The 17,142-nt window shown below is 43.3% G+C and overlaps 1 protein-coding gene across 2 annotated transcripts in view; it reads left to right on the top strand.

The window, feature by feature from the left end:
* The window catches only part of ARMH4 (armadillo like helical domain containing 4), a 156,479-nt gene that overhangs the window by 113,504 nt on the left and 25,833 nt on the right, over positions 1-17,142 (top strand). The gene's annotated exons all lie outside the window — the stretch shown is intronic.

Here is a 17,142-nt window from a genome sequence, read left to right as displayed (position 1 = left end):
AAATAAACAGTTTGTAAAAAAAAAAGAAAGAAAGAAAAAGAAATATCGTCTTTTTGAAGAAACCAAACTGTAGCTTTGGAAGGGATAACAGGGGAACCAGGCATGATGTCTGATGGAAATCAACAGTTCCAGTCCTGATTTCAGAAAAGATGGATTCTAAGACAGCCAGTGAGTTTGGCTGAGCAGAGCAGAAATCCAGAAGTGGTTCATGTGTGGTGTTAGACAGGGAAGGTTGTCACCAGTAGGAGGTGGGCTAGAAGTATAAGAATTGGATTCTGGCAGGTAAGGTGCCAGGGTCAACCCTTAGAGGAAGGACTGGTGTAAACCAGGCAGGATTTCAGGGACTCCTCGCCAGTGAGCTGGAACTCAGGGAAGGTCTCTGGTCTTAGACTGAGCAACTGATCAGAATTAGGAATTTGGGTGTTTGGACTGAGCCTGTTCAGGGCTGAGGAGTAGGGCTGCAAGGGACTGTGGGCCAAGATACTCATGGAGGAACCTCACCAGGTTGGGGTGCAACATGGCATCTGGAATGCAAATTAATTCTAAGCCTTACCAGTGCAGCCAAGGGGCTCAAGCAGGGCCTGTTGGTGCAGGCTTCTTCTGTCATCATTACCTTGGAAACCAAGGAAGGCCAAGGCTGTGTCAGTGGTCCCAGCTGGGAAGACCTGGAGAGGAAGAGAGACAGAGAAAATCAAGCTAATAGATACATAGTTCATCATTGTGACCATTAGGAAAACACATAGAGGAAGTTTGGGAGTCCAGGAACTCTGAAAATATCTTCCCTTTGTGCATTTGCTGTACATATTCTATGCAAACCCCATGGCAGCCCACACACCTTAGAGGTAACTTTCTCCCTCGTATTGATTGCTCTGAAGAAGCAGTGGCCTCTTGCAGCTAAAGAAGCATTTGTAAATAATATTCTGACTCGGAAATGCTCCATGTGGTTGCCTTATTGTACATCTCTTAATACAGAATCTCTGGGCACAGGTCTATAGGGATGATCTACAAGATCAATGTCATAGTTGTCCAGTTATTCCTTGCTAGCAATATCTGGATCTAAGACTCACACACGCTGCAGCACCCAGTGATCAAACCACATTTTTGGAGGAACATCAGCTATGAAGGGGTAAAGATAGTTTCAAAATCTTTATATCCCTACCAGGCCTTCACTGGTGTTTGCTGATGGTGGTTGATTTATCTGTTTGAATTAGGACCAAATTGCCTTCCACAAGCTCTATGGAGTTAGAATAAAGAGGCAGATTGGTGTAGTGAGAGTACAAAGCCAAGAACAAGCTATTCCCTGTTAGTGACAGTTATGAGGAGACAACAGCAAAGCTGACTCATTAATGCTGCTTTTACTACCCTGTTTAGGAGACTCTAGAGATGAATTACTCAGTCTTTTCAGTGTAGGCACACAAAGTGAAAGAGTGAACAAACTGTAGCTCAGGAAAAGTCCACGTAAAGTTGAAATTGTGATCATGTTAAATAAGATTCAAAAACTAATCCAATATTGATTAAGATGGACAATAGTCCAATGGACTTAATATAAAGACATTGAAAGCATTTTTCCTTTTTGCAGATTCTAGGACAGTTTTATGTTTTAGTTTGTCTGAATCTCACTTTATTTTCTGTGTATTGACGACATGGCTTAAAACCATAAATAGCCTCTTGACAGGTCCTATTACTTACCTTTTCAATTGCTTGAAATCTGTAGCCGTGGTCACAAGGGAGTCAACCGGGCTCTTCAGATATACCAGGGAACTCACACATAATGCAGCATCCAGGGTTTTATATTCTGCGCACATGGAAGGATGCTGCCTTTGGAAAAGCGAACCGGAGTATAAAATTTTTCCTATGCATTAATAACTGCGGGCTCTGGTCAAAGCCCATAGACTGTAGCTGGTCATCATTTCCCCATAAACGCCACAGGCAGGGGGAGTTATTGCTTCAGAGGGTTTTTGTGGCATATTTTTGGTGAGTGATGTGGTGTGAATTGGTATTTACAGGGTACTTTTGAGATGATTAGTGTCCAAAACATTAGTTGAGTCATTTCCAGTAGTCCATTTGGAACCTTCTCTGCAGGTGGCAGCCGAAGAGACATGTTGAATTGACATTCCCTAGACCTGGGCAATGCATACTTAATGGAAGAGGCTGGCCATAAATATTGCCTTTAAAATTAGAGCCCACTCTGTGATGAGATTTAGCATCCTTGCCAGGGCTCTTCTGAAACCTTGCCCCGCTGTGTAGGGTCTGGCAAAGGGTTTGGCAGAGTGGCCTGGCATCTGGCATTCGGGGGGGCACCTCCAGCATGACCTCCCAGATGGATATGTACCCTGAGAGACATAAAACACCAGAAAGGCCGTTAAGGTATTTTATGCAGCTTTCTCCTGTTCCTGAAGACTCTCAGCCTTAAACTGTGCTCATGCAGCTCTCTTCTGATAATCAGTGGTATCCTGCAGACCCTTCTCTTTGTGTCTCTAGGATGGGTTACATGCCCATTTCAAACTGTGTGCTCTTTCTGCCCCTCCCCCCGACATTACTCAGCATTTAAAGACTTCTGCTATAGGAATCGGTCCCCTCCTTCATGTGTCCTTAGGGCTTGTCCCAAAGACTCTCCCCAGGTCTCTTTCCATATGGCCAAGGATATAGTATTCCGGTGCTTGCTTCTTTGATTTACTCTAATTTAATTTGTGAGCACGGCTGCAATGAAAAACAATGGTGGAAAAGAACTGACTTTCCTATCTTTCCCTTCTGGGTCCATTATTAGTACTGTCTCGCTTTGCTGAAGAAGAATGAAGAAGCAGATTTGAACAGGAGAAAGGATGATGACCTTTGGCACTCTAAAGCTCCGCGTGTTTGAGTTTGTGGGTGTACTGTGGCCATTGTATGTTGCTTGTTTAAACTTGCACATGATGCTGTTCCTTCAGAGCAATACAACCTGGATTTCTCCAGCAAACTCTTCTGTTGGGGTCACATAGGTGGCAACTGGGTTTTTGTGCATTTGCTGCAGATTGTTAGAGCCGCTTCTTTAAAGATCATCTAGTTCAGGTAACATATTTTACCCCAGAGGATACTTAGGCCCTGAGAAGCTAAATAGCTTGGCCAGAGTTATAACCTGTGAAAATCCCAGATCTCTTGTCACTCAGTCCCGTGTTTCTGGTCATCACATCTAACTGCCGTGCTTATTTCATTCCCTTGATCCCTGTCCATCAACACACACACTCATGTGCACACACACACGCACACACAGGATATGGCATTAAAAAAAATAAAAAAGATTTATTCATTTATTTTAGAAAGAGAGAGTGTGGGGGGAGGGGTAGAGGGAGAGGGAGAGAGAATCCTCAAGCAGATTCTCCACTGAATATGGAGCCTGATACGGGGCTTGATCCCGCTGCCCTGAGACCATGACCCGAGCCAAAATCAAGAGTCCAGTGCTTAACCAACTGAGCCACCCAGGTGCCCTGCATATAGCATTTTAGAAAAGACCACTGGCTTTAGAATCACTCATACTTAGGTTTGCATTCTACTCAACAATAACTACTTATAGACTTGGTTAATTTGTTCTTCTAAGCGTCATTTTTTTCTCATGTGTAAATCAAGGATAATAAGATTTCCAAGCTCCTAGGGTTGTTGTGAGGATTAATTAATTTAATGTGTATGTAAGTTGTTTAACAAATTGGCACCTGATAAGTGCCCAATAACATGTCTGTCTGTCTGCTCAATAAAATCTTCAGCTATAGCTCCATCCGTGTATACCAGGAACTGAGCTGAGTCAAGGAATTAATGCAAAATGATACTTATTAAAGTAGGAAAGCATCAGACTTCTTATTATAGCTCTTTTATAATTTCATTTAACCTCATTTTGGTTACATTTTATTGGTTATATACTAAGATTGGCTAGGGTGAGCTGGGTTATGATAACAAAGAGACCCAAAAATAATTCAGTGGTTTAACAAAGAGAGAAGTTTTTTTTTTTTTTCTTTCTCTCACATAAAAATCCAAGGGAAGCGTTCCAGGTTGGAGGGTGGCTCTGCTGCATGGGTGATTCAGGGATGCAGGTTATTTCTTAAGTTGGGGCTCTGCATCCACCAGGGTGTGGTTCATGTTGGGGTTGCATTTGTGGGGGATGGGGAAGGGGAGTGTGAAGGAGGCTTGTCTGGACCCCAAAGTCACATGTTACTTCCACTGACATTTCATTGGCAACAACATAGTCCCGAGGCCACCCATAACAGCAAAAAGATAGAAAACTAGGGCAGTGGGGCAGGGTATACCCAGCTATGGTTCTGTTGCTATAGAAGGAGGGGAGAATGGACTTTGGTGGGCAATTAGCAGACTTTGCCTTAGAGCCCAATTCCAGAAAGCCAGTACTGGTGAGGGGGATGTGGCATGGTAGAAGGAGTTAGCAGGTTTCTCTAGTTCTTCCAGGGACTTGCATTGTGACCTTGGCCAAGGGACCTATATCCTTGCACATCCATTTCCTGGGACCAATGAGCTCCAAGATTCCCTCTAGCCATGTGACACCCTCTCTGACCACCTGCCTCAAGGGTTCTCTTTCTCTTCCTAAAACTTCTCTCTTCATTGTGTATCTCATGGCCCACAACTCATACAACTTTATTTGTTATAATAAAGCCCTTCACAGGGGCACCTGGGTGGGTGGTACAGTCGGATAAGCATCCAACTCTTGATTTTGGCTCAGGTCATGATCTCAGGATGGTGAGATTGAGCTCTGTGTCAGGCTCCACGCTCAGCGCAGAGTCTGCTTGAGACCCTCTCTCCCTCTCTGCCCCCTCTCCTTGCGTGCTCTCTCTCTCTCTCTCTCAAATAAATAAACAAGGGTGCCTGAGTGGCTCAGTCGTTAAGCGTCTGCCTTCGGCTCAGGTCATGATCCCAGGGTCCTGGGATCGAGCCCCGCAACAGGCTCTCTGCTCAGCGGGAGGCCTTCTTCTCCCTCTCCCACTCCCCCTGCTTGTGTTCCCTCTCTCGCTGTATCTCTCTCTGTCAAATAAATAAATAAAAAATCTTTAGAAAAAAATTTAAAAAAATAAAAAAATAAACAAATCTTAAAAAAAAAAAAAGCCCTCACAGCACTTTGCAGGTATCAGAAGATCAAAAAAATCTATGGGTTGGTTGATTGGTTGGTTGATAAATATGAATCATTTGGAGCTCATTGGAAAAAGAAACTATGGATATGAAGGTACTGCAGAATGATTTTCTTTGGGAATGAAGCAGAGCTGAGAGAATAACCTCTAAGGTCTTTTCTGGGCTCACATTTTGTGATTCTGTGACTCAGCAGCTCTTAAGTTGGGAGGAATCCCATCTTAGTTCCCTCTAGTGACATTCCCTCTAAAAGATTTTTATCATCAAGTTGAACTTGATGAGAGTTTCAATCTCCTCCAGTGGCTCCTGCAAGGTCAATTTAATACATATTAAGTGTTAGAAGAAAATACTCTTACCTGTATGAATAGAGCTATATTTTAAAATCCTTTAGCAGTCTAGGTAAGGGTCTGAGTACTCACAAGATGCATGGATGTAGAATTTGCTGAGGTTTTGAATCACATTTTGTACATTTAAATCCTAAAACAAATCCCTCAGAGGTTCACTTTAAAAACAATGTATTAAGCATTTATTCTATAAAAATCTGAGTCTCTACTATGAGGACATCTTCCATCAAGTTTGTCACTGGTGGGCAGTGACTGAGTGCCAAATAATGTAAAGCAGTACTTCTCTAAAGTTCATCGATTATTTGAGTCATCCGGGGATCTGATCAAAATGCAGATTCTGAGTCAGTAGTTGTGTGATTGCACCTGAGATTGTACATTTCTAACAAGCTCCCAGGTGATGCCCTGATGCTGCTGGTCCTTGGGCCAAGCTTTGAGCAAGGAAGTAAGGAATATTACCTATTAACATGGCACTTTGAAGATGCTCTGGTACTGGTTAAGTATGAGGTAATTATGTTGCCCTACATTAAAGTTATTTGCATATATGGTCCCTTTAAGACTATAAGATTCTGGGGGCACCTGGGTGGCTTAGGCATCAAACTCTTGATTTTGGCTCAGGTCATGGTCTCAGGTCCGTGGTCTCATGGTCTCATGGTCTCTGTGCTCAGCATGGAGTCTGCTTGTCCTTCTCCCTCTGCTCCTCCCCCACTTAGTTGCTCTCTCTCTCTTTCTCAAATAAATAAATAAATAAAATTGTTTAAAAAAAAAGACTATAAGATTTTGAAACCCAGAAAAGAGCCCTGTTTATTTCACCTCACTTTCTCCTATGAATTTAGCACACTTTCATGTACTTCATAAGCCTTTACAACTACTTGGGTTTTTTGTTTGTTTGTTTTTTAAAGATTTTATTCATTTATTTGAGAGAGAGAGTGAGCATGAACAGGGAGGGGAGAGGCAGAGGGAGAAGCAGACTCCCTGCTGAGCAGGGAGCCTGACATGGGACTCAATCCCAGGACCCATGAGATCATGACCTGAGCCGAAGGCAGACGCTTAAGTGACTGAGCCACCCAGGTGCCTCTACAACTATTTGTTTAATGAATGATTGAAAAATTTAACTGAATGCTTATTTTGTTCCAAGTAGCGAGTAAAGGATACATATACCTCCTTGACCTGGGACATATTTTGTTGCCTTATCTATTAGAATTAATAAATGAGAGGAAGCGTGGCCCCATGGAGGGTCAAACTGGAAATATTTTTTCTTATGCTTTATTTCCTCTCTGCAGTGCAGACCGCTGATACATGCATTAGCCCGTGGCTTGGGCGGTCCTCAGGACTCCCGGAAGCCACAGCAGCCATTCAGGTAGAAGACATGCAGCCTTCCATTGCTTTTTCCATTTTGCCATGGCAGCTCCATCAGTGCCTTTCTTGAAATCCAGGTCCAAGGGAAAGGGGCCTCCACGGTGTGACCCAGGATGGGTGGGAAATAATGAGTGTTTTTGGTTGTCCCAGACCAAACCAGATGAAATGAAAGGACTTAAATGGTGAGGCATGAAAATTATATTTTAATCTAAATTTTCAATGTGGTATTTTTGTGCTCAAACCATCACAAAAATTTCTATGTAACACTACAGGCCGCTATAGTCTTACTGGCCAATGAAGTTCCCACAGAATTGCTTTACAAAAAAAACAAAAAAAGAATGTCTTTGCATTTTATGTAGGCAGGAAGCCATATAAGTATAACCTTGTAGGTAGCTGACTCTTCATTGCACATTTCAAGATGGTTTCAAAGCTTTTCATATCACTCAGTTGGTCAACACAGAAATGGAGAGGAGTGGAAAGTGACCTTGATAATGGCACAGTATCTGTGTGTCACTCACCTCCCTATGAGAAGTGAAATGGCTTGTGTGACCGTGACCATGCCAAACTTACTTAGCTCCGCCCTCCACCTCACAGGTAGAGTCACAGCTTGGAGTCATCATCACTCACATGCTCTCCCAGACCACGAGCCCTGGGCCAACAGATTCTGTGTCTCGCTTTTCTTACCTGTAAAATGAGGATAGTAGAATAAACACTCCTCGAGAGGCACTAAGTCGCAGTCTTAATTTCTTAGCATCCCAACTCTAAGGAGCCAAATCTTTGTGGCTCTTTAGAGCTTACAGTCTACCATATGATAACATAGGCTCGATTGATAAATCCTGAATGGTATAGGAAAGTGAAAGACATGACATAAAGACACATGCATGATTGTCACAAGAGGATGATGATGTGACTGATGTGACTTGCGGCACTTGTAGACAGTCTTTCCCAGCCAAAGTAATAGAAACTTAGGTGAGAATCCCGCAGTGCTAGAGACCACCCAGCATGCTCCCAGACACTGTGACTGTCCTCATGACACCTACATTTTAGTAGGGGGAAGGAGACAGACTTTAATCAAGCAATCACCAGCCTTTAAATTACAATTATGATAAGTACCATGAAGGAGAAGAGTAGGTGGCCAGAGATCTTACAGTAGGGGCAATGACCTGAGGGGGTCAGAGAAGGCTTTCCCAGGCAATGTGTTTGTGAACCTAGAATGTAGGCAAAGATGGAATACTACTCAGCCATCAAAAACCCCAAAATCTTGCCATTTGCAATGATGTGGATGGAACTGGAGGGTATTATGCTAAGCAAAATAAGTCAATCAGAGAAAGACAATTATCATATGATCTCACTGATATGTGGAATTTCAGGAACAAAACAGAGGATCATAGGGGAAGAGAGGAAAAAATAAAACAAGATGAAACCAGAGAGGGAGACAAACCATAAGAGACCCTTAATCATAGGAAACAAACTGAGGGTTGCTGGAGGGGAGGGGAGTAGGGGGATGGGGTAACTGGGTAATGGACATTAAGGAGGGCCCACGATGTAATGAGCACTGGGTGTTATATAAGACTGATGAATCACTAACCTCTACCTCTGAAACCAATAATACATTAAATGTTAATTAATTGAATTTAAATAAAAAATGAAAAAAAAAGAATGTAGGCAAAGAGGAGTAGAAGCTGAGACAGAAGGATTTCAGGCAAAGGAAATGGGTTCGTGAAGGCTGGAGGCAAGAAGTATTTGAGGACTAGAATGAAGGCCAGTGTGCCTGGGGTTAAGAGGAATCATGTGGTGGCTGGTGAATCAAACAGGGACCAAGTCCTGCCAAGACCTTGCTGCCAGGACAAGGATTCAGGATTTCATGACATGGGTCCTAGGAAGCCATAGAAGGGTTTGAATGTGCTATCTGAATTTTAAAGGCATCACTCTGGCTATAAGATGTCTTGTAAGGAAAGCTACACAAGGAGTGGAAATGGAGTAGAGGAGAAGCAAGAACAGATGCAAGGACGCCAGGGAGGAGCTTGTCACCATAGATTGGGTGGGAGGAACAGTGGCTCTTATTGGAACAGGGAGGAAGTGGATGGACTCAAGATTAACTGAAGAGGTAGAGTCAAAAGGTCTTGGTGATTGGATCTTGGGATGGAGGCAGGGGAAGTGTTAGAGGGGACTCATTAGTTTTTGGCTGATGCAGTTGGGTGGGTAGTGGTGTCATTACCGAGACAGGAAGACCAGGGGAGGACTTAAGTTAGGGGTACAGTAGGGGTGAGAAGGGGAAGAGATCATGAGTTAAATTTTGGGTGCATGAGAGACACTAGAAGGAGAGATAATGTTTGGAGCTTAGAGGAGAGGCTGAATTTGAGCTACATATTTTATAGTCTTCCACATTGGATGGCAACTGATGCCATACAAGTAGATGATAATGCCTAGGGAGCAAGTTTAGAGGGAGAAGGGTAATGGCCTGGAACAGAGAAACTTTAATAATTCAAAGGTGAGGTAGAGTAGGTCAAACCCCCAAAGGAGGCTGAGGAGGAGTAAAGAGATAGGTGAGAAGCGTGGTGTCACAGAAGGTAAGGAAAGGACTGTTTCAAGATGGAGGGAGTGGCCGACTGAGGGAATATGGCAGCGTAGTAGACAAACAAGCCCACAAACAACAACCTGAAAACATTTTGCTAAAAAGCCCTGAAGTCAAGAGGCAGTTCAAATCAAGAACTTGTAGAGTACCCCCACGAACCTGGCTTTTTTCCATCTTCCTCCTTTATAAAATGGGAATGGCACTGGAGTTGTTCTGAAAACTGCACGAGATGTTTGCAAAATATTTAACACAGACCTGGCGCCCCGTCGGTGTACAGTAGACGTTAGCCGAAGTGATAATGAGCAAAGGAATATGGTCATCCTTGGATTGAACCCAATTTGAGTAAAGCAGCCAAGAGCTCTACACCAGTCTCTGCAGACCTTGGAGAAGGGTCTGTTTGCTCCTTCCCCTTTCCACATGGCTGCATCTGCAGGGTTAGATAGTGTCGTACTAACAGCATTTGCCTTGCCAGTTGGAAAATCGAAGCACGGAGGTTAAGGCCATCTGGAAAGTGCTCCACTTGAAGCCAACGAGTTAGTAGGTGAATGCCATGCTGTGGGACCTGGGATGTGCACTGTAGACAAATTCCTGAGAAATCCGGGTTTGAGTCTGTTGTTTTTGTTTGTCTATATGAGAATAGAGATGGATACAAAAGCTTTTATCAAAAATACTTCTGGGTAGAATCATTCACCCCCTGAACCAGAGGGGAACATCTGCATCATAAGGGGAACATTAACTCAGATTCAGGGTCAGGATTCAATAGCTGAGACTTAAAAAAGCAAATGTTGCTTCTATTCTGAGCTTGAGTGGAGGTGCCTGAGCTATTAGAAGGGTGAGCTTGCTATGTGGCACCTCAGGTCTCTGAGCCATTCACTTCGACAATCCTCAGAGGGAAGGGAGACCCCCCCTCCCGCCGACCCCGAGTTTCTGTAGTAGTAAAAATACTCCTTAAGGGATGCCTTCATTCAGTATTTGTGACTGTCTTTGCCACCATGGGGACTTCACCGCTTGTCATATTAATTCTCACTAAGAATTAAGTCTTCCCTGTGAGATTGTAAGCCCCTTGAAGGCAGGAACTGGGTCCTGATCATCTCTGTACCTGCCGTCCAGCAAGCACCTGGTCACAGAAGAAGCCCAATAAATTGTTGAAATGAATCAACACAGAGACTTTGTGTAGGTTTATCAGGTTCAAAACATTTGGTTCTTCTGGGCCTACATCTTTCCTTCTACTTGTAAAATAGATGCTTTTGGTGCAGAAACCATCAAATATAAAACTCAGTGCTGACACAGATGGAGAGAGAAGCTCTTTGGAAAAAAATGTGAAATGTGAGTGTCTATGATTATGACATTTTTTTATAGCTCAGAAACAAGTATATCTTGCAGCCAGGAAACATCATCTATTCTCTACGGCATGGTCTTTGATTTTGCGTAAGTTTCTTTCTCTCTCATCAGCAAAGCTTAATGCTATTTTGATCCTAAGTCCAGTAGGTTGGTTTTCTTATTTATGAAGTAAAAGTTTTAATTATGGGCACAAAGCATTTCCAAGTTGCATTTGAATGGCTTTCTCTCCTTACTCCATGTCAGTCACTTAAAAAGATTATTTTCCTCTGCACTCCCTTCTCAAGCTTCCGAACGTCATAGGTCTCCTGCATCTTTCTCCTCTTGCTTATGTGCTTATGTTCTTTTAATTTGCCTTTAGTTCTTCTCATTCCCAACATTTTCTTTCTGATTTGTTCTTGTTCCCTTCAAAAAAAAATTGCCCCTCACATTAGAAAAAGTGCCAAGATCTCTCCAGAAGCTGACAGGCATAAAGTGCTGACCGCCTCGGTGAACGGATATTCAGATACTTTGAAGGGCAGAAGAAGACCATATTGGTCAGTATAGAGGGATATCGTTTATCATTATGACACAAACCCAGTTTTAGACAGCCTCCTATTCTTTATGTCCAAATAAGGTTTTTGAAAAGCAGACCATTCTCCGGAGTAGGGCAATCCTTTAATCTTCGTGCTTCACCTCTGACGGAGTCTATGGCAACTTGATGTAGCTTGATGTCTTTGTATTTTTAGAATGAGAGAAGTATCTATTAGTTAGCAAAATTCATTTAAATACCTGGCAGATGACAAGATAAACATGCAAGTGTGTTTGAGGACGAAGCCTTGGGTTTTCCCTGTTGTGAGCTTTTGTGACTTTAACTTTCCAGAGAGTGTCACTTTGACCTCTCTTGTGAGGAGTCCTCTTGGGCAACGTGGATAAGTTTGTACTCAGCTGACTGGCGCTCCTTTTTACAGGATTCTACTGGAGCTAAAAAGGTGACTGTTACAGCTTCCTCCCGATCACACCCAAGGCTGCAGACGTTTTCCTTTTCGGCTTAGAGAATATGTCTAAGTTCCGCCTGCCTCTGCTTCAGACCTGCTCACTCATCCGGGTTCCTTGGTTTCTGTTCTCTTGGTAGCCACCCAGATTTTTCTACTTTACCTCGCTTTTCTGGATGGATGCCTATTCAGGTGGTTTGCCTGGCTTTTTGACTTGGTGAGTCCCTAAGGCCCCCTTTCCCTGTGCAGCTTCCCACCCCTCAGTCAAGCTCCTAATGACTGCAACTCTTGCCAGCCTGGATCCATTGACTCGGATTCCTACTTACTCGTTGGGAATAGAGAGAAATCTTGGAGTGCAAATACCTCCCTTGAAAAGTATATATAGTTAGTGGTGAAGAACATAGGCTCTGGATCCAGACTTTCTGGGTTCAAATCCTGGGTCTGCCCCTTATGAGCTGTGTGATCTTGGGCAAATTGCTTACCATCTCTTGCCCAGTTTTGTTGTCTGCACAATGGAAATAATGGTTGTATCTACCGTACCCGGTTACTATGAAGAGTAAACAAGCTAGTCTTTATTGTGAACTTAGAACAGTGTGTCTGTTATGTAGTAAGCATGGTATAGTATTAACTATTACCAAGAGTTTAAAGTCAACATTCACTGAATTCTGACCCTGCCAGGAAGAAGGCAAATGGATTAGACCAGTGTTTATCAAAGAGAGGTCCACAAGTTTACTATGAGAAATTTTAAATCTTGTGCTTACATTTGGATAAGTATGTGAACACCTCAGGATAAAGATATTTTAGGTTATTTTTTTTTTTAAGATTTTATTTATTCATTTGAGACACAGCAATACAGATAGAGAGAGAGAGAGCATGAGCAGGGGGAAAGGTAGAGGGAGAGGGAGAAGCAGGCTTCCCGCTGAGCCAGGAGCCTGATGTGGGGCTCGATCCCAGGACCCTGGGACCATAACCCAAGCCGAAGGCAGACGCTTAACCATCTGAGCCACCCAGGTGCCCTCATATTTTAGGTTATTTAGATGACTCCTTATAGCTGAGTATGTGTGTGATTGGAAAGCCTGCATTTGCATTGTGTTTATGATCACATCCTCATGCGGTGAAGGCCGTGACATTGAGGCAGGCTGCAGGAAGGCAGGCCTGATCCTGGCTCTTGGAGAGAACAGGGGAGGGGAATCGAGTCTCCTACGACACATGTGGCCTGAGCATGCCACACTGTCGGGGACCGGTTCTGCGGCAGTCAGCGTCTGGTGGGGTCGTTGTGGATTTTCTTCAGATTCTCATTTAATTTGTGAACTTGTTTTAGTTTTATAGTCATACAAAAGAGCTATCAGGATTAGGGGTTTATATCTAGACCTAGGTTTTCATTTAAGTAACATTCTAATAAAAACTTGTTAGCACCGGAGGATCATAAGCCTTTTTGTCTTGTAAGAAGGCTCTGCCCATATATTCGTCAAACCTGAGAAAGATTAGGCTCTCATGATTCCCAAATGCCAGTTCACAAATTGTGCTAGTTAGGTTACCAAAAAAAAAAGGGGGGGGGGCTGGGGGAGATGTGTGCGGGAACCTGTTAGAAATATAACTCTTGGGCTGTGTCCTGGAGCTGCTGGCCTGGGCCTGTGAATTTGTATTTTTGCTGAGTTATCAGGTCATTCTGTTGAGTAACAGGTTGGGGCCTTTTTGGAGCTAAAGACCTCTCAATATTCTTCATAGTCCTAGGATCTTAGAATTAAGGGTCTTCGTCTTCCAAATTGAGATAATCATACGTGTCCCTGTTTTGCTGCACAAGGGAGTAGTGAGAATTAATGAGGCAATTTTATAAGTGTTCTTGGAAGAAAAGTACCATTAAAGTATAATATATCGAGGTCAGAATTGAGCTAGATCATCTCAGCATGCAAATTGTTCCATAGGAACAAAGAGGTGACTCAGGGCCTTAGCATCATCAGCGGGCTGATTTTTGCTACCAGGGATCCAGTTTCTAAAAGTGTTGGTCCATCTTCGGCATGGGATCAAGCCCCGTGAAACCTGGTGTGTTAATGTGAGATTTAAATCAGTAACGTGGTGGCAGCAGAGGCAGGGAGGCTGAAGGGACAGGTCTGTGGTAAGAAGCCCTATGCTTATTTATATTAGTTTCTTGGGCTGCCATAACAAAGTCCCACTGACTGGATGGCTAAAAACAAGAGAAATTTACTCTTTCACCTTTCTGGGGGCTAGAAATCAAAATCAAGGTGTTGGCAGGGTTGGTCTGTTCTTGAGGCTCTGAGGGAGAGTCGGTTCCATGCTCCTCTCCTAGTTTCTGGCGTTATGGGGAATCCTTGGTGTTCCTTGACCTGTAGATGCATCATTCCAATCTCTGCCTGTCATCACATGGCCATCTGCTTCTTCCTGCGTGTCTGTGTTTTCACGTGGCCCTCTCCTCTCTGTGTGCCTCTCTCTCTTATGAGGCACAACTCGTATTGGATTAAGGGCCCATCCTACTCCAGGATGACCTCATTTTAATTTAACTAATTAATCTGCAAGCACCCTTTTTCCAATTAGGTCACATTCTGAGGTACTGGCTGTTAGGGCACCAACATATCTGACGTCTTTTTGGAGGACACAATTAAAACCATACCACCATGTTTCTGTTTGCATAAGGAAGCGCAAAATGTTTTACATTTCGGAGTGAATTCTTTTCCCAAAAGTGATTTGAAACACAGAGGGCATTAGTCCTAAGAAACCATGCTATATGTCATGGGGGAGGGGGTTCCCCAGGGCAACCCATAACAACTGATTTAGCTCACAATGTACCGGAAGTAGGGTTTCTTTTAACCAACACACCAGAAGAGGTCCCAGTCAGAAAATGTGTTCCAAATTTCAACTTGGGGTGCTGGGAGCCCATTTCTTTCCATCAGCTCACAGAAGCTTCATATTTGTGTTTATTTTTCCCATTTCAATTCTTTTGTGCTTATTTATACTTCTCTCTCTCTCTTTTTTTTTTGGTGTGTTCCTGTTCCCTATTTTGGTTCTCATATTACCTTTTATGTTGTTAATATACCTGAAATCTCTTGTGAAAGGTGTGGAGCATGGCAATGGGAAATGCTCTGTGCTGTACGTGGTCTTTTTCCCTCTTCCCCATTAAGGTTTACTTGTCACAATCCTGTTTCCGCAGCGTCTTCCCTGCAGTTCTAAGATATGTAGCTACCCGGTGTATTAGCTTCTCTATTGTGAATGTGGAGTTTCTGTGTATTCACTTCATATCCCATAGTATTTTGTCAGAGGGGCTCTCAGGAATGACAGTAGGTTATTCTAATGGGTTGATACTGTATAATCCTCAAATCATACTATTGAAATAAAGTTTTCATGTTGGCTGTAGGTTTCAGTTCTCTTCTTCCCATTCCAGGTTCCTTAATGGGCCACTGTCACCTGTTCAGGGAGTCTTTGGCCTTAACCCTATATGAGTCTTCCTTTGGATGACAAAGAGTTTATGGGAAAGATTTTTTAAAAAATTCTCTGGAAAGCCCTTTTATGCAATCAGGTGTTAGATATTAGTAAGGTGTTGTAAATGTGTGTCCAGATATCTTCAGAATAATCAGGTGTGAACAAACTCAGTTGAATAGGCTTTTCTTTTTTCTTTGATTAAAAGGTATTGTGTTCGTTCATGTCCTCTGGGAAGCAGAGTCAAGTTGGGATTGTGTGTGCAGGAGATTTAGCGTGAGGACACCTGGGAAGGATGAAGGGAAGGACACAGGAGGAGGCTGGGAGAGCTTTCAGACGAACTTTTCGGCTCAGATCTGACTTCTGTGAAAGGACAGGTGGAAAGAAGGAGGACTGTGAAGGAAGGGACTCAGCTGACAGCTCAGTTCTGAGAATGTTTTGGCCAGGCTGATGGTGAGTTCTTGAGGCAGAGTTGCCCACCGGGGGGCCCCTCTGTCCCACAGGAATGGGCCTGCACTGGTACCCCACCATGCTCAGCCAATGTCTGGGAGCTGTCCAGGGGAAACGTGGACACTAAACAAATGTGGTTGTGGAGCCAATGTGGGGGGTGGGTAACCCATACTCCCCCACAGCGGGAGAGCCAATCAGTGCAATTCTGTGGTTTTTGCTGGGATCTCCTGAGGGGCCCATGAATTTGGATGGTAAAAATTACATTCTTATTTTTACCGACTTCTGACTGAATTGTAGTGTTCTCTCTAATTATGAGTGGAGCCAGTGGTCATACTAGCATTAACAGTAAGTGTGTCTTTCTCACCAATAAATACTACAGATATTTTTATATCAACATTATGATTGTCACAGATAATCTCAATATGTCATTTATGCTCATCATTACTTTGAAGTTCTGGTAGCTGTTAGACCTGCTGCTAGTTCTCCTTATATAATAACAGTAAAAGGCATATTTATTATTATATCACAAATTTAAAAAATAATTTGATAATGAGATTTAAATGTAATTGTTTCTTTAGAGTTCTATGTATCTTCTTTTATGCATTTATAAACATTATTCCAAGAGGGGTCCATAGTCGTCATCTGACAGAAGGGTCCATTGCTCAAACATGGTTAAGAACCCCTTGTGCAGTTAGTACTCAGTAGGTATCATATTAATTATATTAGCTCAGTTATCTTTTATCTGGCTCCAAATGTATGAGAACAATAGCCTCAGTCCTTAAGAGAATATATTATTGTAGAAGATGATTCATTAATTCAACAAAGAGGGTCTCCCACATGGCAGGTGCTGTGCGGTGCTCCAGCAATGAGCAAGACAGACACAATCCCTATCTCAGAGAGTTTCATCGACTAACAGGAAAGGCCATCATCTAACAAGAACAATTATGATTGTATTACCATGCCAACAATACGGGAATGACAGAGTGCTCTGGGTGTCCGAGGAGAGGGACCTCGTGTAGGGGCTGGAACAGACCTCCCTGAAAAGCACTCTTTGAGCCGAGCCTGAAGTGAGTAGAGGTGAGTTGGGAGGGAGAAGAGGAGGTGAAGGCTGAGGTTAGAGCAAGTGTGAAGATTTGGAGGTGAGGCACACTTAACTCCTAAGAACTGAAATCACGTAGACCTTGTAAGCCACGTGAAGTTTAGACTTCTTCCCAAAGGCGTAGGAAGCTTTGAGGGGGTTTTAAGCAGGGAGTGATGTGATCAGATTGCCTTTCAAAAAGATTGCTTGGAAAAAAACCAGGGAAGGTTCTCGTGGTGCTAAGGTGAAAATGAAGGCAGCCTTCTGTGAATGTATGGCGGGAGAAAACAGCATCAAGGAAGACTATTCCCATTACTCTTTTTTTTTTTATTTATTTATTTACTTGAGAGAGAGAATGAGAGAGAGAGAATGAGAGAGAGAGAGCATGAGAGGGGGGAGGGTCAGAGGGAGAAGCAGACTCCCTGCTGAGCAGGGAGCCCGATGCGGGACTCGATTCCGGGACTCCAGGATCATGACCTGAGCCGAAGGCAGTTG

Source organism: Phoca vitulina, unplaced genomic scaffold (assembly GCF_004348235.1).
Source record: "Phoca vitulina isolate PV1807 unplaced genomic scaffold, GSC_HSeal_1.0 scaffold7, whole genome shotgun sequence".
Taxonomy (NCBI): domain Eukaryota; kingdom Metazoa; phylum Chordata; class Mammalia; order Carnivora; family Phocidae; genus Phoca; species Phoca vitulina.
Note: the sequence above shows the minus strand (reverse complement) of the source record. Positions and strands in the feature narration are given on the sequence as shown.